The sequence below is a fragment of the Conger conger genome, chromosome 3, assembly GCF_963514075.1.
Source record: "Conger conger chromosome 3, fConCon1.1, whole genome shotgun sequence".
Classification (NCBI taxonomy): Eukaryota; Metazoa; Chordata; class Actinopteri; order Anguilliformes; family Congridae; genus Conger; species Conger conger.
The window spans coordinates 5,812,149-5,836,699 of NC_083762.1; the positions used below are offsets into that span (position 1 = coordinate 5,812,149).

General features: G+C 40.8%; 1 long non-coding RNA gene across 2 annotated transcripts in view; it reads right to left on the bottom strand.

Moving 5' to 3' along the window:
* The window catches only part of LOC133125310 (uncharacterized), a 31,880-nt gene extending 7,765 nt beyond the window's left edge, over nt 1–24,115 (bottom strand). For both annotated transcript variants that reach the window (XR_009708409.1, XR_009708408.1), the window contains exon 1: nt 22,660–24,115. This is a non-coding gene — a long non-coding RNA (uncharacterized LOC133125310). The remainder of the gene's footprint in view (nt 1–22,659) is intronic.
* Nucleotides 24,116–24,551: the final 436 nt, after the last annotated feature.

A 24,551-nucleotide genomic window follows, 5' to 3' on the forward strand; every position in this document is an offset into this window, starting at 1 on the left:
AGCACAGCTCAGACCAATGGTTCAAGAGAATGTACATTACTGTGCAAAAGTTTTAGGCAGGTGTGAAAAAATGCAGTTAAGTAAGAATGCTTTCAAAAATAGAAATGTTTATAGTTTATTTATATCAATTAACAAAATGCAAAGTGAGTGAACAGAATAAAAATATAAATCAAATCAGGGATTTTTGTAGGCATATAGGTCAGAAGTGGTCTTCATGGAAGAATTGTGGCCAAAAAGCCATACCTCTGACGTCGAAACAAGGCCAAGTGACTCAACCATGCTCAAAAACACAGGAACTGGGTGTTGTGTTGAAGTGAATGGCCTTCATTAGGGGTTTTAAACTCAGTCCCCACCCCCCCCCCCCCCCCCCCTTCAAACCCTTTCCCCACCCTGTACCTTTGGCGACAATTATATTATCAACTTATAACATTAACATCTTAGGAAAGTCCCTTACCAGAAGTGAAAGATGTTGTTATTTGTGAATTCTCGGAAGTCTTATCTGGAGTGTAGGGATAAGTCTTACAAATGGCAGACACGTATTCTCCCCCTCGATCCATAAATAATATTTCTGTATTGTACAGCAGAGATGCAGCGTTTAAGGAGGCATTCATCCTCACATCGATCTCAGTCCCATGAGCCATGGTGCACTTCACAAGTCCTGTGGGGTACAGTGCAACATACAAAGACTTAGAATACAGGAGTATCTGTGGAACCACCATTAAAGGGACATTTCACTTGAGTTTTATGGAGCTAACCTCATTGTATTTGCGTGGAGTGAATACCAGGAACATCAGCTTTCCCTGCACCACTGTGTTTCCCTTTTGTCCGGTTCTCAATACACTTCCATTCATTTACGCGACCTCACCCAAATTAATAGTCGTAAAGCATACACTAGCTACGTATGATAGCAGATTGATAAAAGAGGCATCTGCGTTTTTTGTTTTTGTATTTTTGCCTTTTTATTAAAGAATCCAGAAAAGGTTTTGTTATCTTAACTGAGTGATGTATTCCTGCATATTAGCATGGGCATGTTCATAAAACAATGAAATTACGACTTGCTGTATTTCTTTGCCAAAATCTGAAAATAGTTATTCTACTTATAGCTAAAACAGCGAATCTGACCATTTTACATTACTACTCTTTTTATAGCTCTATTATCCTCTTTCGTAAGTTTGTACTGAAACTATTCATTTCGGTGTGGTCTGAAAAATGAATGGGAGTGAATTGGAGCCAGTCAAATGGGAAAAGCCAGTCATCCCCAGTAAGTTTGGTTAGCTTCTGTGACTAGCACTCACTCACTCCCAGCAAATACAATGGGGTGAGGTCCACAAAATGATATTTCCTCTTTCATATTGTAAACTTTTGGGCCCTCATCGATCACAAGCATTACGTCTACAAGTTCCCACAGAGAACGTAAAACTTGATAATTAAAGCAGGTCCTTACTGCACAATTAGGGCTCTGTTAAAAATCCTTATTGCCTAAAGATTACTTGATGAATATTTATACATCAAGTAATTCATAAAATATAGTTGCATTTCAATATTACAAATGCCAAAAGTTAATATGCACATTCATTTTTCCGTTTATGTTCATGCACCTAAAGTTCAGGTGGTATATCATACAAAATTTGTCAATGGACAATTCCTAAGTTAAATGTATTTATGCAAATTCAAAATCACCTAACAACTGCACAAACCTTCTCTATCACCACAGAGCAAAAAGAGTGAGTATGCTAGAGCAAAATATGCGTGTGAAAGAAAAATAGTCTCTGATAGACTTACAGCATATAAACATCTTTCTGATAGTCGTACACATTCTTTATGACATTTTTTATTTTTTTATTGCGTTCTAATGGCCAAGAACTCTGGTCTAAGGAACCTTGTCTAAGGAGTCTGTGTTGAATTGTATGAACTTATTTTCATGGATTATATTGCCTAAATAGCCTACATATAGAAGAACCAATATTTCATGTTTTAGTGTTTAAGTAAGCAGGAGTCAAATTCAATAAGCACAAAATATGCATACACAAGGTATCAACACACTTACTGTATGAATACATACATGCACGCAAACTCATATTCACACACACACACACACACACACACACAACGATATATGCATAGGGTAGATAGTAAAGAATTTTTGTAATTATCCTTAAATTGAGCAAGAACGCATGACAGAGACAGAGCTACCACATTGCTCTTTCATATAGCGCTGAACATTTGGGGGTTCATTAGCCATATCAATGCTACGTCAGGATTTGGGCCAGAGGAACCATGCGCAGTCTCATGGATAACCAGAAAATAGCAGGTGTAATGTAGCAGGTCGATAAGGGGCAGACAGAGCGTAATCCAGACACGCAAAGTTAAACGATTAGGTGGTCAGTCCAAACAGGGCAGAGGTACAAAGATAGCGATCCAAAGACAGACTCCAAAGAGCCAGATAGGGGTCAAAACAGAAATCCAGAAATCCAGAAATCAAAACAGACAGAACAGAGTATAAAAGGACATCAAACAGAGGCTAGAACAGAGAAGAACCTAACACAGGGGAAAACTGAACTGACAAACTAGCAACACTGAACTGAAAACAACAGGCTTAAATATATTAAGAAAGAAGAGATAATGAGATAAGGAGAAACAGCTGGGACAAGACAGGGCGGAAATGCATATAAGGAGTTATTACTATTGTTTTTGTTTTCATTATCTGTTTTGATTGAATTCTCTCAGAGTTAAATGGCATATTAACCTCCAATATACGGCTTGTCCATAATTTGTGAAGATTTTGTGCATCCTACCTGGACAGGTGAGGAGTTTCTGGGTGGTGCTTTCCTTGCTGACGTGGTTACTGACTGTACAGGTGATAGATCCAGGTATGTCCCTCTTCAGTATGACAGTTTGGGCCTCATTGCTGAGGAAGGCCACATCCCCATCCAGGGGTCGGTCATTCACAGTCCAGCTGTACTGGGGGGCCTCCCCTGTGCTGGAGCACCAGGCCCGAATCTCTCCATGGGGCTGACAGAGCTGGAACAGTTCAGGGGGAGACACTGGGGCTACAAGGGGATGGAAAACAGCCCAAATTAGAAATGCGCTAATGCAGTCCGCAAAGAAAATAAACTGACATTAAAGTCATTTGAACATTAGAGCGGTAGAATTGTGCCTGCATCCAACTTGGGATTCGGCCTGAGGCTGAACTGTATTGCAAATGGATTTCCCAGAGAATCAGTGTCTACAGTGTTACTGAGACAGCAGATAAGTACATTAGTTTCAGGTACTTGCATGTTTATTTAAGGTGCCGTGTTAGCCAGCAGTTCATTTTGGACAAGAGAAAAGCCTTGGGTCCCATGGGGTTGCAGGTTTTGCCGTTTTTTTACATTAGTTTTAAAGATAAATTAATCTGCAATATTACAATTTTGATAGACAAAATAATGATTTACCTTGAATGGTCAGAGTTATGTGTCTTTTTCCAATGCTTGTCCCTTCTAAAAACTCTTCAATTGAATATACCCCAGAGTGATATTTTGTTAAATTATCCAGCCTTAAGATTCCATTCTTCAGGAACTGACCATTTCTACCGGAACGAAAACTAGTTAATTTATTTCTCTGCTTGTAGGTGAAAATGTTTTCACACTTGAAAAAGACTTGCAACTCAAAACCCGAATGATCAACACTGGTGTTTGTCAGGTTTACATAAGCTGATTGTCCCAGAGCTCCGTAATATTGGGCTGATATTTCACCCTCTGGGCTTCTGCAGGAGGTCGCAGTGCCTAAAAGAGGAAATAAATGTATGTTCACAGTCATGACAGTGAAGTAAATACAGTAGACTGATTAGAAATGGGGCGGCCCGTAGCGTAATGGTTAATGGTAATGTCAAACGCATGGTGATATTCACAAAGCACAGCTCAGACCAATGGTTCAAGAGAATGTACATTACTGTGCAAAAGTTTTAGGCAGGTGTGAAAAAATGCAGTAAAGTATGAATGCTTTCAAAAATAGAAATGTTAATTGTTTATTTTATTTTTTTCAATTAACAAAATGCAAAGTGAGTGAACAGAATAAAAATATAAATCAAATCAATATTTGGTGTGACCACCCTTTGCCTTCAAAACAGCATCAACTCTTCTAAGTACATTTGCACAAAGTCAGGGATTTTGTAGGCATATAGTCAGGTGTGTGATTAACCAATTATACCAAACAGGAGCTCAGGATCATCAATTTAATATATAGGTGGAAACACAATCATTAACTGAAACAGAAAGAGTTGTGTAGGAGGGTTAAAACTGGGTGAGGAACAGCCAAACTCTGCTTCCAAGGTGAGGTTGCTGACAGTTTACTGTCAGAAGTCATACACCATGGCAAGACTGAGCACAGCAACAAGACACAAGGTAGTTATTCTGCATCAGCAAGATCTCTCCCTCGCAGAAATTTCAAGGCAGACACGGGTTTCCAGATTTGCTGTCCAAACTCTGTTGGAGAAGCACAAAGAAACGGGCAACGTTGAGGAACGTAGACGCAGTGGAAACTAAGTGCAGCAGATGAAAGACACATCATGCTTACTTCCCAATCGGAAGATGTCCAGCAGTTCCATCAGCTCAGAATTGGCAGAATCCAGTGGGACCCAGGTATACCCATCTACTGTGCGGAGAAGTCTGGTCAGAAGTGGTCTTCATGGAAGAATTGTGGCCAAAAAGCCATACCTCTGACGTCGAAACAAGGCCAAGCGACTCAACCATGCTCAAAAACACAGGAACTGGGGTGCAGAAAAATGGCAGTAGGTTCTCTGGACTGATGAGTCAACATTTTAAATATTTGGCTGAAGCAGAAAGCAGTTTGTTCTCCGAAGGGCTGGAGAGCGGAACAAGAATGAGTGTCTGCAGGAAACAGTGAAGCATGGTGGAGGTTCCTTGCAAATTTGGGGCTGTATTTCTGCAAATGGAGTAGGGGAATTGGTCAGAATTAATGGTCTCCTCAATGCTGAGTACAGGCAGATATTTATCCATCATGCAGTACCATCAGGGAGGCATATGATTGGCCCCAAATGTATTCTGCAGCAGGACAATGACCCCAAACATACAGCCAATGTCATTAAGAACTATCTTCAGCATGAAGAAGAACAAGGAGTCCTGGAAGTGATTGTATGGCCCCCACAGAGCCCTGATCTCAATATCATCGAGTCTGTCTGGGATTACATGAAGAGACAGAAGCATTTGAGGCTGCCTACATCCACAGAAGAACTGTGGCTAGTTCTCCAAGATGTTTGGAACAACCTACCTGCCGAGTTCCCTCAAAAACTGTGTGCAAGTATACCTAGAAATATTGATGCTGTTTTGAAGGCAAAGGGTGGTCACACCAAATATTGATTAGATTTGGATTTTTCTTCTGTTCATTCACTTCTTCTGTTCATGCATTTTGTTAATTGATAAAAAATAAACTATTAATATTTCTATTTTTGAAAGCATTCTTTTTTTACAGAATTTTTTCACACCTGCCTAAACTTTTTGCACAGTACTGAATTTGTTTGTGTTTTTCAATAGTGGAATATTTGAAGTGAATGGCCTTCATTAGGGGTTCTCAAACTCAGTCCCCCCCTTCATACCCTTTCCCCACCCTGTACCATTGGCGACACGTACATTATCAACTTACAACATTAACATCTTAGGAAAGTCCCTTACCAGAAGTGGAAGATGAACGCCTCCTTAAACGGCAAATTCAATAAGCACAAAATATGCATACACAAGGTATCAACACACTTACTGTATGAATACATACATGCACGCAAACACATACACATGCACACACACACAATGATATATGCATAGGGTAGATAGTATAGAATGTTTGTAATCATCCTTAAATTGAACAAGAACGCATGACAGAGTCAGAGCTACCACATTGCACTTTCATATAGCGCCAAACATTTGGGTTCATTAGCCATATCAATGCTATGTCAGGATTTGCGCCAGAGGAACCATGCGCAGTCTCATGGATAACCAGAAAATAGCAGGTTTAATGTAACAGGTGGATAAGGGGCAGACAGAGCGTAATCCAGACACGCAAAGTTAAACGATTAGGTGGTCAGTCCAAACAGGGCAGAGGTAGAAAGAAAGCAATCCAAAGACAGACTCCAAAGAGCCAGATAGGGGTCAAAACAGAAATCCAGAAATCAAAACAGACAGAACAGAGTATAAAAGGACATCAAACAGAGGCTAGAACAGAGAAGAACCTAACACAGGGGAAAACTGAACTGACAAACTAGCAACACTGAACTGAAAACAACAGGCTTAAATATATTAAGAAAGAAGAGATAATGAGATAAGGAGAAACAGCTGGGACAAGACAGGGCGGAAATGCATATAAGGAGTTATTACTATTGTTTTTGTTTTCATTATCTGTTTTGATTGAATTCTCTCAGAGTTAAATGGCATATTAACCTCCAATATACGGCTTCTCCATAATTTGTGAAGATTTTGTGCATCCTACCTGGACAGGTGAGGAGTTTCTGGGTGGTGCTTTCCTTGCTGACGTGGTTACTGACTGTACAGGTGATAGATCCAGGTATGTCCCTCTTCAGTATGACAGTTTGGGTCTCATTGCTGAGGAAGGCCACATCCCCATCCAGGGGTCGGTCATTCACAGTCCAGCTGTACTGGGGGGCCTCCCCTGTGCTGGAGCACCAGGCCCAAATCTCTCCATGGGGCTGACAGAGCTGGGACAGTTCAGGGGGAGACACTGGGGCTACAAGGGGATGGAAAACAGCCCAAAGTAGAAATGCGCTAATGCAGTGGTCAAAGAAAATAAACTGACATTAAAGTCATTTGAACATTAGAGCATTAGAATTGTGCCTGCATCCAACAGATTCGGCCTGAGGCTGAACAGTATTGCAAATGGATTTCCCAGAGAATCAGTGTCTACAGTGTTACTGAGACAGTAGATAAGTGCATTCGTTTCAGGTACTTGCACGTTTAATAGTGCCGTGTTAGCCAGCAGTTCATTTTGGACAAGAGAAAAGCCTTGGGTCCCATGGGGTTGCAGGTTTTGCCGTTTTTTTATATTAGTTTTAAAGATAAATTAATCTCCAATATTACAATTTTGATCGACAAAATAATGATTTACCTTGAATGGTCAGAGTTATGTGTCTTTTTCCAATGCTTGTCCCTTCTAAAAACTCTTCAATTGAATATACCCCAGAGTGATCTTTTGTTAAATTATCCAGCCTTAAGTTTTCATTCTTCAGGAACTGACCATTTCTACCGGAACGAAAACGAGTTGTTTTATTGTTCTGCTTGTAGGTGAAAATGTTTTCACACTTGAAAAAGACTTGCAACTCAAAACCCGAATTATCAACACTGGTGTTTGTCAGGTGTACATAAGCTGATTGTCCCAGAGCTCCGTAATATTGGGCTGATATTTCACCCTCTGGGCTTCTGCAGGAGGTTGCGGTGCCTAAAAGAGGAAATAAATGTATGTTCATAGTCATGACAGTGAAGTAAATACAGTAGACTGATTAGAAATGGGGCGGCCTGTAGCGTAATGGTTAATGGTAATGTCCAACGCATGGTGATATTCACAAAGCACAGCTCAGACCAATGGTTCAAGAGAATGTACATTACTGTGCAAAAGTTTTAGGCAGGTGTGAAAAAATGCAGTTAAGTAAGAATGCTTTCAAAAATAGAAATGTTTATAGTTTATTTATATCAATTAACAAAATGCAAAGTGAGTGAACAGAATAAAAATATAAATCAAATCAATATTTGGTGTGACCACCCTTTGCCTTCAAAACAGCATCAACTCTTCTAAGTACATTTGCACAAAGTCAGGGATTTTGTAGGCATATAGTCAGGTGTGTGATTAACCAATTATACCAAACAGGAGCTCAGGATCATCAATTTAATACGTAGGTGGAAACACAATCATTAACTGAAACAGAAACAGTTGTGTAGGAGGGTTAAAACTGGGTGAGGAACAGCCAAACTCTGCTTCCAAGGTGAGGTTGGTGACAGTTTACTGTCAGAAGTCATACACCATGGCAAGACTGAGCACAGCAACAAGACACAAGGTAGTTATTCTGCATCAGCAAGATCTCTCCCTGGCAGAAATTTCAAGGCAGACACGGGTTTCCAGATTTGCTGTCCAAACTCTGTTGGAGAAGCACAAAGAAACGGGCAACGTTGAGGAACGTAGACGCAGTGGAAACTAAGTGCAGCAGATGAAAGACACATCATGCTTACTTCCCAATCGGAAGATGTCCAGCAGTGCCATCAGCTCAGAATTGGCAGAATCCAGTGGGACCCAGGTACACCCATCTACTGTGCGGAGAAGTCTGGTCAGAAGTGGTCTTCATGGAAGAATTGTAGCCAAAAAGCCATACCTCTGACGTCGAAACAAGGCCAAGCGACTCAACCATGCTCAAAAACACAGGAACTTGGGTGCAGAAAAATGGCAGTAGGTTCTCTGGACTGATGAGTCAACATTTTAAATATTTGGCTGAAGCAGAAAGCAGTTTGTTCTCCGAAGGGCTGGAGAGCGGAACAAGAATGAGTGTCTGCAGGCAACAGTGAAGCATGGTGGAGGTTCCTTGCAAATTTGGGGCTGTATTTCTGCAAATGGAGTTGGGGAATTGGTCAGAATTAATGGTCTCCTCAATGCTGAGTACAGGCAGATATTTATCCATCATGCAGTACCATCAGGGAGGCATATGATTGGCCCCAAATGTATTCTGCAGCAGGACAATGACCCCAAACATACAGCCAATGTCATTAAGAACTATTCAGCATGAAGAAGAACAAGGAGTCCTGGAAGTGATTGTATGGCCCCCACAGAGCCCTGATCTCAATATCATCGAGTCTGTCTGGGATTACATGAAGAGACAGAAGCATTTGAAGCTGCCTATATCCACAGAAGAACTGTGGCTAGTTCTCCAAGATGTTTGGAACAACCTACCTGCCGAGTTCCCTCAAAAACTGTGTGCAAGTATACCTAGAAATATTGATGCTGTTTTGAAGGCAAAGGGTGGTCACGCCAAATATTGATTAGATTTGGATTTTTCTTCTGTTCATTCACTTCTTCTGTTCATGCATTTTGTTAATTGATAAAAAATAAACTATTAATATTTCTATTTTTGAAAGCATTCTTTTTTTACAGAATTTTTTCACACCTGCCTAAACTTTTTGCACAGTACTGAATTTGTTTGTGTTTTTCAATAGTGGAATAATTGAAGTGAATGGCCTTCATTAGGGGTTCTCAAACTCAGTCCCCCCCTTCATACCCTTTCCCCACCCTGTACCATTGGCGACACGTACATTATCAACTTAGAACATTAACATCTTAGGAAAGTCCCTTACCAGAAGTGGAAGATGAACGCCTCCTTAAACGGCAAATTCAATAAGCACAAAATATGCATACACAAGGTATCAACACACTTACTGTAAGAATACATACATGCACTTTCAAAAAACAGCTTGTAGCGTAGTGGTTAAGGTAAATGACTGGGACACGCAAGGTCGGTAGTAGCCGCAATAAGATCCGCACAGCCGTTGGGCCTTTGAGCAAGGCCCTTAACCCTGCATTGCTCCAGGGGAGTATTGTCTCCTGCTTAGTCTAATCAACTGTACGTCGCTCTGGATAAGATCGTCTGCCAAATGCCAATAATGTAATGTCATGTAAAAAAAACAAACAACAGGCTTAAATATACTAAGATAGAAGAGATAATGAGATAAGGAGAAACAGCTGGGACAAGACAGGGCGGAAATGCATATAAGGAGTTTCTGTTTTGATTGAATTCTCTCAGGGTTAAATGGCATATTAACCTCCAATATGAGGCTTCTCCATAATATGTGTACATCCTACCTGGACAGGTGAGGAGTTTCTGGGTGGTGCTTTCCTTGCTGACGTGGTTACTGACTGTACAGGTGATAGATCCAGTTATGGTCCTGTTCAGCATGACAGTTTGGGTCTCATTGCTGAGGAAGGCCACCCCCCCATCCAGGGGTTGGTCATTCAGAGTCCAGCTGTACTGGGGGGGCTCCCCTGTGCTGGAGCACCAGGCCCGAATCTCTCCATGGGGCTGACAGAGCTGGGACAGTTTAGGGGGAGACACTGGGGCTACAAGGGATGGAAAACAGCCCAAATTAGAAATGCGCTAATGAAGTGCGCAAAGAAAATAAACTGACATGAATGTCATTTGAACATTAGGGCCATAGAATTGTGCCTGCATCCAACAGATTCGGCCTGAGGCTGAACAGTATTGCAAATGGATTTCCCAGAGAATCAGTGTCTACAGTGTTACTGAGACAGCAGATAAGTGCATTAGTTTCAGGTACTTGCATGTTTAATAATAGGTGCCAGCAGTTCATTTTGGACAAGAGAACAGCCTTGGGTACCTTGTGGTTGCAGGGTCCCATTTTTTAATATTTGTTTTAAAGACTAATTTATCTGCAATATTACTATTTTAATCGACAAAATCATGATTTACCTTGAATGGTCAGAGTTATGTGTCTTTTTCCCTTGCCTCTACCATCTAAAAACTCTTCAATTAAATATACCCCAGAATTATTTTTTGTTAAATTATCCAGCATTAAGGTTCCATTCTTCAGCAACAGACCATTTCTACCCAAAAGAAAACGAGTTGTTTTATTTCTGTAGGTGAAAATGTTTTCACACTTGAAAATGACTTGCAACTCAAAACCCGAATGATCAACACTGGTGTTTGTCAGGTGTACATAAGCTGATTGTCCCAGAGCTCCGTAATATTGGGCTGATATTTCACCCTCTGGGCTCCTGCAGGAGGTCGCGTTGCCTAAAAGAGGAAATAAATGTACGTTCACAGTCATGACAGTGAAGTAAATACAGTAGACTGATTAGAAATGGGGCGGCCTGTAGCGTAATGGTTAATGGTAATGTCAAACGCATGGTGATATTCACAAAGCACAGCTCAGACCAATCGTTCAAGAGAATGTACATTACTGTGCAAAAGTTTTAGACAGGTGTGAAAAAATGCAGTAAATTAAGAATGCTTTCAAAAACAGAAATGTTAATAGTTTATTTTTATCAATTAACAAAATGCAACGTGAGTGAACAGAAGAACAATCTAAATCAAATCAATATGTCACGGTGCCTAAAAGAGGAATAAAATGTACGGCCATGACAGAGGAGTAAATACAGAAGACTGATGAGAAATATATATTTTAATCATGATATCAAATGTTTAGAAATGGATAAAATGCTAAAATGCAAAAAATAATGTGTCGCAGCTTGGAGTAGTTTTTGAACCTAAATCAATTAGTCTGAACGTACCAAGTATTTTCAACATTAAATAAAAATTTTTTGATTCCATTATTTTTCAAGTTTTGTTAATAAATGGATGTGAATTCTTTCTCAACACATCTTATATTCTTCAGACATACAGTAGATGCCTTTATCATGACCACATGTTCACCATGAGCCTTCAAGCTAAAATGTACAGATTCCTTCTGTGATAGGGTACGTTCACACATTCTGTACAGCAAAAGAAAGGCTGGTCCAGTATCCAACAATTTAGATACAGACGCAACGCAACCGTGTGTAAAACAGGCTGAAACATGCGTACTGAGACAGTGAAGCTTGCCGTGTGTAAAACAGGCTGAAACATGCGTACTGAGACAGTGAAGCTTACCGTGTGTAAAACAGGCTGAAACATGCGTACTGAGACAGTGAAGCTTACCGTGTGTAAAACAGGCTGAAACGTGCGTACTGAGACAGTGAAGCTTACCGTGTGTAAAACAGGCTGAAACATGCGTACTGAGACAGTGAACCTTACCGTGTGTAAAACAGGCTGAAATATGCGTACTGAGACAGTGAAGCTTACCGTGTGACACCGTGGTCAAAAGCAGCAGGAGTTTGAGAAGGGGACCCAGCATCCTCTTCATCCCACAGGACAGGAGTCACCGAAACAAGAACCCAGTCCAGGAGATACACACACCAGAGTTACACACACCGCCTCTTCACAAGAACCCAGTCCAGGACAGACTCTGTCTGAGTGTGGTGTGTATTAGCCAAAGGAACATGACAGTGTCAACAGTTAAAGAGGAAGTTATTGAGGAGAAAAACTGAATAAAATTGAGACCTCCATTTAAAAAAAAACAAAAAAAACTTTTTTATAGCAATGTTGTTATGTGCCTCAATCTGTTCAGAAAGAAAACTATTAATGGCATTTTTCTGCAATGCAGCTTGAACCTTTCCTGGAATAAGTCACATTTTTCTGAAGTAAGATTGACCTAAATGGTGTCATAGAACACTTATAATATTTCCTTTGTTAGAGCAATGTCGTTATGTGCTCTTATCTATACAGCAAGAGATAACCTTTCATTGTATTTTTCCACAATACAGCTTGAACCTTCTTTCTATGTCCTTATTTTAATTTTTAATTTTTTTATTTGACCTTTATTTATACAGGGAAGTCCCTTGAGAGCAAGCTCTCATTTTCAAGGGTGCCCTGTTTACAAAAAACACATATAAAAGATACAGGTTGCAACAGACAAGATAAGAGCAGACAAAAAACAAGCTATAAAAAACAGATAATAATTGGTAAGACACTAAAAATCAGGTAAAACACGAGCAGTTCTCAGTCATGGTACCCACGAGGAGCACTCTAAAAGAGTCTAGAGAAACAAATTGATCCAATTTTAGAGTGTCCTGGAGCCTATTCCACTTGTCCGGAGCATAGTGAGAAAAATCATTCTTTCCATATTCCGTCCTCACTCGCGGAATGAGCAATCTGATCTGTGACTGCGAGCGTGTTCGGCAACTCATAGAGTTGTGAATGAGGAGCGAGGATAAATACGATGGAAGTTTACCAATTAGAGCTTTATAGATGAATAGAAGAGAATGTAGCTCTCTTCGTGCAGTTAGGGACGACCAACCCAATTTTTCATACAAAACACATCGGTGAGTAAGAAAACCATCACCCGTTACAAAGCGCAGGGCACTATGATACACAGCATCAAGCAGCTTCAAAATGGCAGGAGAAGCATGCATATACACAATGTCACCATAATCAAAAACAGACATAATTTGGGACTGAACAATGGATTTCCTGGTTTGAAGAGAGAAACAGGATTTATTCCTGTAAAGAAAGCCAATTTTAATCCTCAGCTTCTTTATGAGATGTTCAACATGTGTGCGAAAAGAGAGCTTGGTATCCAGCCAAATACCCAGGTATTTAAATGAGTCGACACAATCAATTAGTTCTCCCTGCAGAGAGTGAAGAGAAAGGCTATTATTAACAATTGACGATCGAGAGAAAAACATCCATTTAGTTTTGTTTGAGTTTAAGACTAATTTGAGATCAAGCAGAGATCGTTGGAATGTGTCGAAGGCTGACTGCAGGCTTGCAGCTGCCTGAGCTGGGGTGGGACCAAAGCAGTAAATTATTGTATCGTCCGCATAATAATGGACATTAGTGTGTACAGAAGGGAAAATAATATTATTTATATAAAGAGTGAATAAAATTGGACCAGAAATGGACCCTTGTGGGACACCCTTAACAACAGATAAAGAGCTGGATCTAAGATTGCCAGCAACAACAGACTGCTTTCTCCCAGACAAGTAGTTAGAGAACCAACTAAGAGAAAGGTCATCCAGGCCAATGGAAGCTAACTTACTTAACAAAATACCATGATCAACATTACATTACATTACATTATAGGAATTTGGCAGACGCTCTTATCCAGAGCGACATACAGTTCATTAGACTAAGCAGGAGACAATCCTCCCCTGGAGCAATGCAGGGTTAAGGGCCTTGCTCAAGGGCCCAACAGCTGCGCGGATCTTATTGTGGCTACACCGGGATTAGAACCAGCAACCTTGCGTGTCCCAGTCATTCACCTTAACCATTACGCTACAGGCCACCAGTTTCGAAGGCCTTAGAGAGGTCGACAAAGAGGGCAGCACAATGTTGGCGATTATCAAGACCATTCACAATATCATTAAGGACGAGGGAAGTGGCAGTAACAGTGCTATGACCGGGTCTGAATCCTGATTGGTGTGAGTGTAGGATATTGTATGCGTCTAAAAAAGCCCGCAGCTGTTCAATTGCCAGGGTTTCTAAAACCTTAGCTAGGCAGCACAGTCTAGAGATGGGACGATAATTGTTTAGGTCACTGGTGTCACCCCCTTTGAACAGGGGCACGACCTGTGCGGACTTCCAGACCGATGGGATTTCACCGGAGATAAAAGTTAGGTTAAAAATGTGAGCAAGCGGGGAGGCGACCAGGTGAGCACTGAGACGCAAAAGATATGGGGCTATGTCATCCTCACCCTTAGACTTTTTAATATTCAGATGGGAGAGTGCCATGAAGACTTCATAGTCACTAACCGGTCTAAAAGAGAATCTATTAGCAAGAGGGGAGGGGATCGAAAAATTCTGCTAAAGGTTTCCTGGAATAAGCCACTGACAGAATGGTGTGATGAAACAGGTCAAATATTTTCTTCCGTGTCAAACTGCAAGTGGCACAGACACAATGTTGACAGATAGACTTGAACAATTTTTAGTTTTATACATAGACACTGTCTATATATCTGTATATGTCCACACACACACACCCACACACACACACACAGACACAGACACAGACACATTCCTCACATTATTATGTTTCACTGATTGGGAACCTGTTTGTGTAATGTTGAAGGATGGGGCTCAATGTGTGCTCGTCCAGTATGCTTTAGGATAAAGCAAAACACTGGATGGGAGGCCTCCTGGGAAAGCCATGTTGCTGCTGGACGTGGGAACACTGCGCTGTAGGAGAGGCCGTCTTTCGGACGAGACGTTTAAACCGAGGTCCTGACTCACTTCAACACCTCAGCCGGTTCCCCTGTGTCACCCTGCGGACACCCTAAACTAAACGCAGCCTCATCGTGTCACCTCATCAGCCAAGTTTGTTTTTTATTAAAAACCACTTCCCTATTCTCTCCATCCCTGTCTGAGGTCGGAAAAAACGTTTCTGCGCATTTCAAGTGACAAATTGTCTGCTAATCTATAGTTCTGCTCCATACCAAACATATGAACTTTCATTCTATGAACGTTACTTATTCCAAGAATCTTCCCTTGCCCTCCAACCCACCTTTGCCTACAAAACCACAAGTGAATCTGAAGTTGTCAGAATGGACATTTATACATTTTAGAATATATATATAATAATTATTTATTTTAGTTTTGATCAATTACAGCATGCTTCTGGTTATATAGTCCACACGTTACAGTTGGAACCCATTTTATTAAAATATACATTCACAAATAATGTTGCAGAGACATGCATGAGTTGAGACATTATACTCTTCATTCATATTAAAAAGAAATATAAAATACATCATTAAAGAAAAAATACACATGACAAAAATAGATTGTACTGAAGGCAAATAGACATATAGGTATATAAAAATCATTGTAATTGCTAAGTCACCTACACTAACCAAAAAAGATATACACCACTCTTAACTACCATGTTAGCTTGTTAAAGAGAACATTAAATAAAAAATGCACTTCAAAATCATTTCAATTACAAAACACTTGTATTGCATACCTTTGCCATGAATATTCTCCATGTGTCAGTGCAGAGAACGAAGTGCACACGTTACATTGCAGTTATTTAGCTGAAGAGACTTACAGTTGATTAGACTAAGCAGGGGAAAATCCCCCTTGGAGCAATGCGGGCTTAAGGGCCTTGCTCAAGGGCCCAACTGCTGTGCGGATCGTATCGTGGCTACACCAGGGCTTGAACCGTCAACCATCCTGGACCCAGTCATAACTTAGCCACTTCTCGACAGGCTGCCACACCCATAGCCACAATTTTACAAAATGTTGATGTGACATGCACTATGTTTTTATCTGTATCTGTATCATTTTTGATTGTTTTTACTTTGACTATTTTTTAATGACTACTTTTAATTACAATTACAAAATATCAGTATTGGCATTATGCAGTATAACTGCTGAATGCACAGCTTAAACCAGACACTGTGACAAGCCTACTTTCTTTCTTTTTTTGTTTTCCCTTTTTTATTTTCTTTGCCTTTTAAAAATAAGCTAAAGCAACTTTGAATTCATGGGCATTTCTCAAAGTCACAGAACTGTCTGTGCTCGAAGTTCACGCTCATTTACTGAACCGTTATCTTTTTCTGTGTTCGGTGCTGCGATCGTTGTCACTTCCATGTTTTCAGATTGGAACTAGAGGATCTGAATCTGCGCTGTCCAGTGCCATGGATACAAACAGACACTTTGAAGTTGCAGCGCTGTGTTCACCCGAGTTTGCCTGCTCCCACTGAAGAAGCTAGAGTGAGATGGCACCTAGTGCTCATGGGAGTTGTAGTATCATGCAGGGTCACCAGAAAATTGCCTTAAGGTTCTGTTCCACTGAAAAAATCAATGACCCTTTTCTGTTTATTGCTGCAAATCATCCCTCACCTATTCAATTTTCAGGATAATGCCACCTTCTGAGTGATTACGCCATGTATATGGTGGAATTAGTATAATTATTTACCATTTCTATCTTTGGAGTTCTCAGTGCATAGTCATCCTATCATTATGAAACTTTGAAATCCTTAACTTCATATCCAGGAGAACCAATTATTTTCTTGTTATAAGCTTTAGGGACATGAAAAATCTGACATTACTAGAAAAATTACTATTGGGGTCTGGTGATGCAAAAATGGCTCAAAACATCTTCAAACATATCTTATTTAGAATATTATAACTATATCTTACTTGGTTCAGATTATAGACTTTTGTCATTTCCGCCATCTTGAGTAAAGTAGGCAAATAAGTTAATTGACATATTTTGTCGGAATTTATGTTTTCAATTCCATATCTCACGAAAGTACCTCTGAAATCATATGGAAGACATTACATTACAGTACATTAATGGCATATGGCAGACACTCTTATCCAGAGCGATGTACAACAAAGTGCAAAGTGCATACCCATAACCAGGGATAAGTGCGCGGAAAGACCAAAGATGTGTTTTCAGTGGAACATAACCGTAATTCAATTGACTTAATTTCAGATTCCATTACATTACATTACATTATTGGCATTTGGCAGACGCTCTTATCCAGAGCGACGTACAACAAAGTGCATACCCATAACCAGGGGTAAGTGCGCTGAAACACCCTAGAGGGATGTACAATTTCAATTGCTACCCGTACAACAAAGATAAGGACCAGGGCCTATTTCTTTTTTATTTTTTTAAATGTTTTTTATCAACAAATAAACAAACAAACAACAAAGCCAAAGTGACCAAACTTAACTATCCAAATACTGCTTACCTAGCCAACTAAAAATACCGAAACACTACGTAAATCACAAAGACAACAATTAAGGTTCACAGGGAGGTAGGGAGGGACGGGGAGAGGTGCTGCTTGAAGAGGTGCATCTTCAGCTTGCGCTTGAAGGTGGGGAGAGATTCTACAGTTCTGACCTCAACGGGGAGTTCGTTCCACCACCGTGGAGCCAGAACAGACAGTAGTCGTGAGCGTGAGGTGGAGGTTCGGAGAGGGGGAGGTGCCAAGCGGCCTGTGGAGGCTGAACGAAGAGGTCTGGCAGGGGTGTAGGGTCTGATGATTTTTTGTAGGTAAGCTGGGGAAGACCCCTTAACTGCTTGGAAGGCTAGCACCAATGTTTTGAGGAATGTTGTCTAGAGGAGAAGTCCGCAGCGATACTAGAACACCTGGTTAGAATGATGCACTTACTGACTAAGGACAACTTTCGCGAGTCTAATATACGCTAGCGTCGCTCTGACACGCCTATTTAAATCACCTACAATTGCTCACAAGCAATATCAAATCAAAGCTAATCTACTGATGAATTCCACAGCGATTTAAGCTATTTAAGACAAACGTTCAATCACTCTACAGGTATGCAACTAGTAGAAGTGATTAACAGCGATAGAGACAAACAAACTGGCTCAAGCCCTAACCCTTGCTGTTCAAATTAGCAATTTAAAATCAAACATTACCGCGTCTAGAGGAAAGTCTGCAGCGATACTAGAACACCTGGTTAGAATGATGCACTTACTTCCTTTTGGAAAGTACAATTTTCTTTCTTCATATAAAATGTTACTGAAATCTCACCTGCCAAAGTAGCCAGTAAAAAATGAACAAGTTACACGCCACTGCCAAATTCTATCCGCATTTGGCCAGTGGTCGGTGTTGATGTCAAGCCCTGCTGGTCACATAGTTATCTGTTTGTGTTCTGCAGCATCTATATTGTATAACACACAAACTCTCCCACGAAGCTTTATGGGAAGAAAATGACAGTTCCTCAAATTACCTAAATAAATGTGAGACTTTTTTTTAATTTATTTTTTTTAAGATATCCTTCCCCAATGTTGTACTTCCCGTTGACAAATCCCCCTGAATTATAACTGAGTATTCGGTCTAAATTTGACGAAGGTCGCTGCGATTGGCTGGACCTACGTGCGGATGCCAGAGTACACCGTGTCCGCCTGTCCCTCGGCTGAGTGCCTGGCGGCCTTCGCCCTGCCGGACACTTTCACCTCCCCGTAGACCACCTGCTGCTGCTTCTTTGGGCGATCCTTCTTCTTCGCCACCTGCACCTGGCAGTACACCAACTCCTGCGGGTCCCCCTCCGGCCCGTCGCCTGGGGAGTGAGATGGTTGGCATTTATATAGCGCCTTTATCCAAAGTGCTGTACAATTCATGCTTCTCATTCACCCATTCATACACACACCGACACACCGACACACCGACACACCGACGGCGATTGGCTGCCATGCAAGGCGCCGACCGGCTCGTTAGGAGCATTTGGGGGGTTAGGTGTCTTGCTCAGGGACACTTCGACACAGCCCGGGCGGGGGATCGAACCGGCAACCCTCCGACTGCCAGACGACTGCTCTTACTGCCTGAGCCATGTCGCCCCATATTACTGTACTGTACATTACATTATAATCATCCAGTGGTTTGTGAAGAAGTTTGTCAAGAATACAGAAACGAGATATCACCAACACGGCACAGACGTCCTATTAACCCTCGTGTAGTCTTAACATTCTGTATACGCCCCATGTCCTGACCCGCCTTCACTAAACCCCCAAAATAAAAGCAACTTAATTGCAAATCTATGTTGCATGAAGAAACAACCTGTCACTCATCACAAACTTTGTCATCAAATTTCAAGTTGGAAAAAAAAGATCATTTAGGGGGTTTTCTCTGCTGTTGAACACAGTGGCGGATCATTTTTGACAACACAAGGGTTAAAGAGGCCAGATAGAAATTCAATGATCTTCAAGCGATATATAAAGGGGATAATGATACTTGAACAATGGAAACATTTCTCACCATTGCTCCTCTGGCTTCCCATTGGTTGTTTTTGCTTCTTTTTGTAGAGGCAGCAGCAGGTCACCAACAGGATAGCGAGAAGAACCGAGCAAGTTGCCAGTGCCACAGAAACAATCATCAGCTGTTGGGAACCTGAAGGGAACCAAGATCACATATTTACCACAGCAGCACAATGGACTGGCGCATAGTAATGTCAATGACACTCTCGCTGTGCACTCACTGAGCACTTTATTAGGAACATGCGATTGTTGTGTGGAAGCTGTGCGGAGCATGCAATCATGCAGATACGGGTCAGGAGCTTCAGTTAATGTTCACATCCGCCATCAGGATACAGAAAAAAATTAGATCAAAGTCACTTTGACCATGGGCAGCAGTAGAACTAGACTTAATGGGTCTAGCAATTAGCTCTGATAAATACCTAATAAATGGCTCACTGAGTGTATCTTGTCAGAGGCTTGGGGTTGTCAATGAAGCAGCAACTGTCTCTGCTATTGCAATACAGTGGTAACATATAGAGCACATCAGCAATAATAATAATAATAGTACAGCTATCGTCAGCAACTGAGGGGATCGAGCATAGGGACACAAAACAGAAGTAAATTAAACCCATTCTGACTATGTTTTAGTTTCTTAAAAAAAAATTTTCATTGCCATCTCCAATCATGCCGTAATTAGGACCGTCCTATTCATTAATTATTCATTAGCCATTTTTATCATTTTATTCTTTATATCATTTTTTATTTATTATATTTTATTCATTGGACTATGTAAAGCAGGCAACATGGCGGGCGACGTGGCTCAGGCAGTAACGGCCGTTGTCTGCCAGTCGGAGGGTTGCCGGTTCGATCCCCCGCCCAGGCTGTGTCGAAGTGTCCCTGAGCAAGACACCTAACCCCCAAATGCTCCTGACGAGCTGGTCGGCGCCTTGCATGGCAGCCAATCACCGTCAGTGTGTGTATGAATGGTTGAATGAGAAGCATCAATTGTACAGGGCTTTGGATAAAGGCGCTATATAAATGCCAACCATTAAAGCTCTTTGAGCTGCATGTCTGTATGAAAGGTGCCATACAATTATAGCTCATAATAATAATACGTTATTATTACTATTATGATGATGATGATGATGATTTATTATTATTATTATTATTATTATTATTATATTTTATATATATATATATATATATATATTTTTTTTTTACTTTTCATACACAAATCGGTACATTTTCATCATTGCCCAATATTGAAAAAATATAACTGAGCTGAGTTGTGAAAACATGATTAAATATGTAGATGTTTGTCTTATGTTCAAGATTATATATATGGCTTGACTGCTGCTCCGCTCAGACAGTTTATCAACATAAAAACAATGGCATATCTCTACGCAAGAGGGGCAGCAAGAGGCCACCACACTATTCCACTCAGAAAAGGCACTTACAGTCTGGCTGCATTCGCTGTTAAAGCGGCACTAGAACGGAACGCTGTCCCAGTGACTATTAGAGAACTGGATGCATGCGCTTTATTTAGAGCTCATTTAAAGAAATAGTCCATAAGTACTCAGGTCTGTCAGCGCTAAAACTCAATTGCCCCTTACGGCCCTCCCCGTTGAGGTCAGAACTGTACAATCTCTCCCCACCTTCAAGCGCAAGCTGAAGACACACCTCTTCAAGCAGCACCTCTCCCCATCCCTCCCTACCTCCCTGTGAACCTTAATTGTTGTCTCTGTGACTTGCTTTGTGTATCGGTATTTTTAGTTGGCTAGGTAAGCAGTGTTTGGCTAACTTTGGTCACTTTTGCTCTGTTTGTTTGTTTCTTTGTTCTCAAAAAAAAAAAAAAAAAAAGGCCCTCGTCCTTATCTTTGTTGTACGGGTAGCAGTTGAAATTGTACTTCCCTCTAGGGTGTTTCAGCGAACTTATCCCTGGTTATGGGTATACACTTTGTTGTACGTCGCTCTGGATAAGAGAGTCTGCCAAATGCCAACAATGCAATGTAATGTAATGTAATGTAAATGTAATGTAATGGATCTGGGCCGGGCAGCAGGCGGCAGGTTCTGCTCGGGCGGGAGGTGGAGGCTGTCTGAGCTCAACTTCCCCTGCTCTCTGCGGTTAGCCATCGCTATCCTGCTCTCGCGTCATGGACCTGCCTGTCTTTATTGTGTCCGACTGATTCATGCATTTCATATGCTGTGCATGCTTTTTATGTCTCTGCTTCGGCTCCGCATGTTTAAGCGAGCGTCTAACAATGCAGCGCAATGTGGTCTTATTTACACCGTATTTCTATGAATATTCGTATTTTTCACGTTATTGTTTTGCACGTTTTGTATTATGAGCCTCTGTGTTGCATGTTTTAAATAATACCAGGCAATGTAGTTTAAGGGTGTCCCTGAATTATGTTTTCTGTAAACATTAATATTTCCTTTTTTTAAAATGTATTTCTTAATGTTCTGCATGATTATAAATGATTTCATTCATTTCAATGTACTTTCAGTGGTGTATTATATTCTGTTTTTAGGGTGACTCCGTAACATCTGTCCAGGGGACGACAGATGGAAAAATAGCCTCTTGGCTAACTTCTGGCGCATTTACAGCAATGTTTATTAATGTGCACTGTCACTGTGAAATAATAGCTCTAATAAATACCTAATAAATGGCTCACTGAGTGTATCTCGTCGGAGGCTCGGGGTTGTCAATGAAGCAGCAACTGTCTCTGCTATTGCAATACAGTGGTAAGCATATAGTGCACATCAGCAATAATAATAATAATAGTACAGCTATGGTCAGCAATTGAGGAGCTGCTAGCGCCAGTTAGCCACAAGCTAGTGAGTGAGTGGCCCAGCTGCCCTGCTGCGGCTGTGTTTTTCCATCATGCTCACATAACACTTGGCAAAAACAAAAAGAATATGACGATGCACGTTACATTTATTCAAACCGACCAGGGGAGCAATAGTGAAATCCCCTTTTCACAGAATTTTCTTGCCATTTAGGTTGAGGCATTTCATCAAGGAGCTTTTCATTTGCAAATCAGGTAAAGTATAGAATGCTGAAATTGCTGAACCTTTTATCTGGTCCAGTTGACTTCAGTTAGAAGTTACAGATTTATGCATATTTGAGGCATGTTTTGGTGTGCGGAGCCTTGATTCTTTCTGGTAATGTCAAATGCAATGATATTCCCAAAGCACAGCTCAGGCTAGTGGTTCAAGAGTATGTATTTCTTTGTGTTTTTCAATAGTGGAATATTTGAAGTGAATGGCCTACATTAGGGGTTCTCAAACTCACTGCACCATTGGCGACAAGTACATTATCAACTTAGAACATTAACATTGTAGGAAAGTCTCTTACCACAAGTGGAATTTGTTGATTGTGAATTTTCAGAAGACTTATTGGGAGTGTAGGGATTAATCTGACAAATGGCAGACACGTATTCTCCCCTTCGATCCATAAAGAATATTTCTGTATTGTTTTGCGGAGATGCGGCGTTCATCCTCACATCAATCTCATCAGTCCCATGAACCATGGTGCACTTCACAGGGGCTCCAAGTCCTGTGGGGTACAGTGCAACATACAAAGGCTGAGAATACAGGAGTCTCTGTGGAACCACCATTAAAGGGACATTTCACTTGAGTTGTATGGAGCTAACCTCATTATATTTGCGTGGAGTGAATACCAGGAACATCAGCTTTCCCTGCTGCCCGTTAACTGCACCGCTGTGTTTCCCTTTTGTCCGGTTCTCAATACACTTCCATTAATTTACGCGACCTTTTTTTTTTGCCGTTTTATTAAAGAATCTATGAAAGGTTTTGTTATCATAACTAAGTGATGTATTCCTGCATATTAACATGGGCACGTTCATTAAAACAATGATATTGTTGTATTTTTTCGCCAAAGTCTTAAAATAGCCTTAAAAAAAGTCTTTTTTATCACTCTATTATTACTTATTATTACTCTTTCATTATTTTGTACTAATTTTGGTGAGGTCTCAAAAATGAACAGGAGTGAATTGGAGCCAGTCAAATGGGAAAAGCCAGTCATCCCCAGTAAGTTGGGTTAGCTTCTGTCACTAGTACTTACTCACTCCCAGCAAATAGAATGGGGTGAGCTCCACAAAATTATATTTCCTTTTTCATATAGTAAAATTTTGGGCCCACATGAGTGTGTGAGTGAATGGTGTGTGTGCTCTGCGATGGACTGACGACCTGTCCAGGGTGTATTCCTGCATTTTTTTCCAATGTATGCTGGGATAGGCTCCAGCCCCCCTGCAACCCTGTTCAGGATAATTGGGTTAGGATAATGAATGAATAACCCTTTGTCTTAAGGGTCCCGCCTCCATGTTTAACAGCAGAGAAAACCCCCTAAATTATATTTTGTCAACTTGAAATTTTATGACAGTTTGTGAAAAGTGACATGTTGTTTCTTCATGCAGAATAGATTTGGGGTTTAAAATTCAATTAAGCTGCTTTATTTCAGGGGTTTAGTGAAGGTCATTTTTCACCCTTTGGACAAGAGGAGTATACAGAATGAAGACTACACAAGGGTTAAAGTAACTTGAACATAAGAGCGGTAGAATTATGCCTGCATCCAACTGCAGATTCGGCCTGAGGCTGAACTGTATTGCAAATGGATTTCCCAGAGAATCAGGAGTTCATTTTGGCCAAGAGAACAGTTTTGGGTCCCTTGTGGTTGCAGGTTTTCCTATTTTTTTATATTAGTTTTAAAGATAAATTAATCTGCAATATTACAATTTTGATAGACAAAATAATGATTTACCTTGAATGGTCAGAGTTATGTGTCTTTTTCCCTTGCCTGTACCATCTAAAAACTCTTCAAATGAATATACTCCAGAATGATTTTTTGTTAAATTATCCAGCCTTAAGGTTCCATTCTTCAGGAACTGACCATTTCTACCGGAACGAAAACGAGTTGTTTTATTTCTCTGCTTGTAGGTGAAAATGTTTTCACACTTGAAAAAGACTTGCAACTCAAAACCCGAATGATCAACACTGGTGTTTGTCAGGTGTACATAAGCTGATTGTCCCAGAGCTCCGTAATATTGGGCTGATATTTCACCCTCTGGGCTTTTGCAGGAGGTCGCGGTGCCTAAAAGAGGAAATAAATGTATGTTCACAGTCATGACAGTGAAGTAAATACAGTAGACTGATTAGAAATGGGGCGGCCTGTAGCGTAATGGTTAATGGTAATGTCAAATGCATGGTGATATTCACAAAGCACAGCTC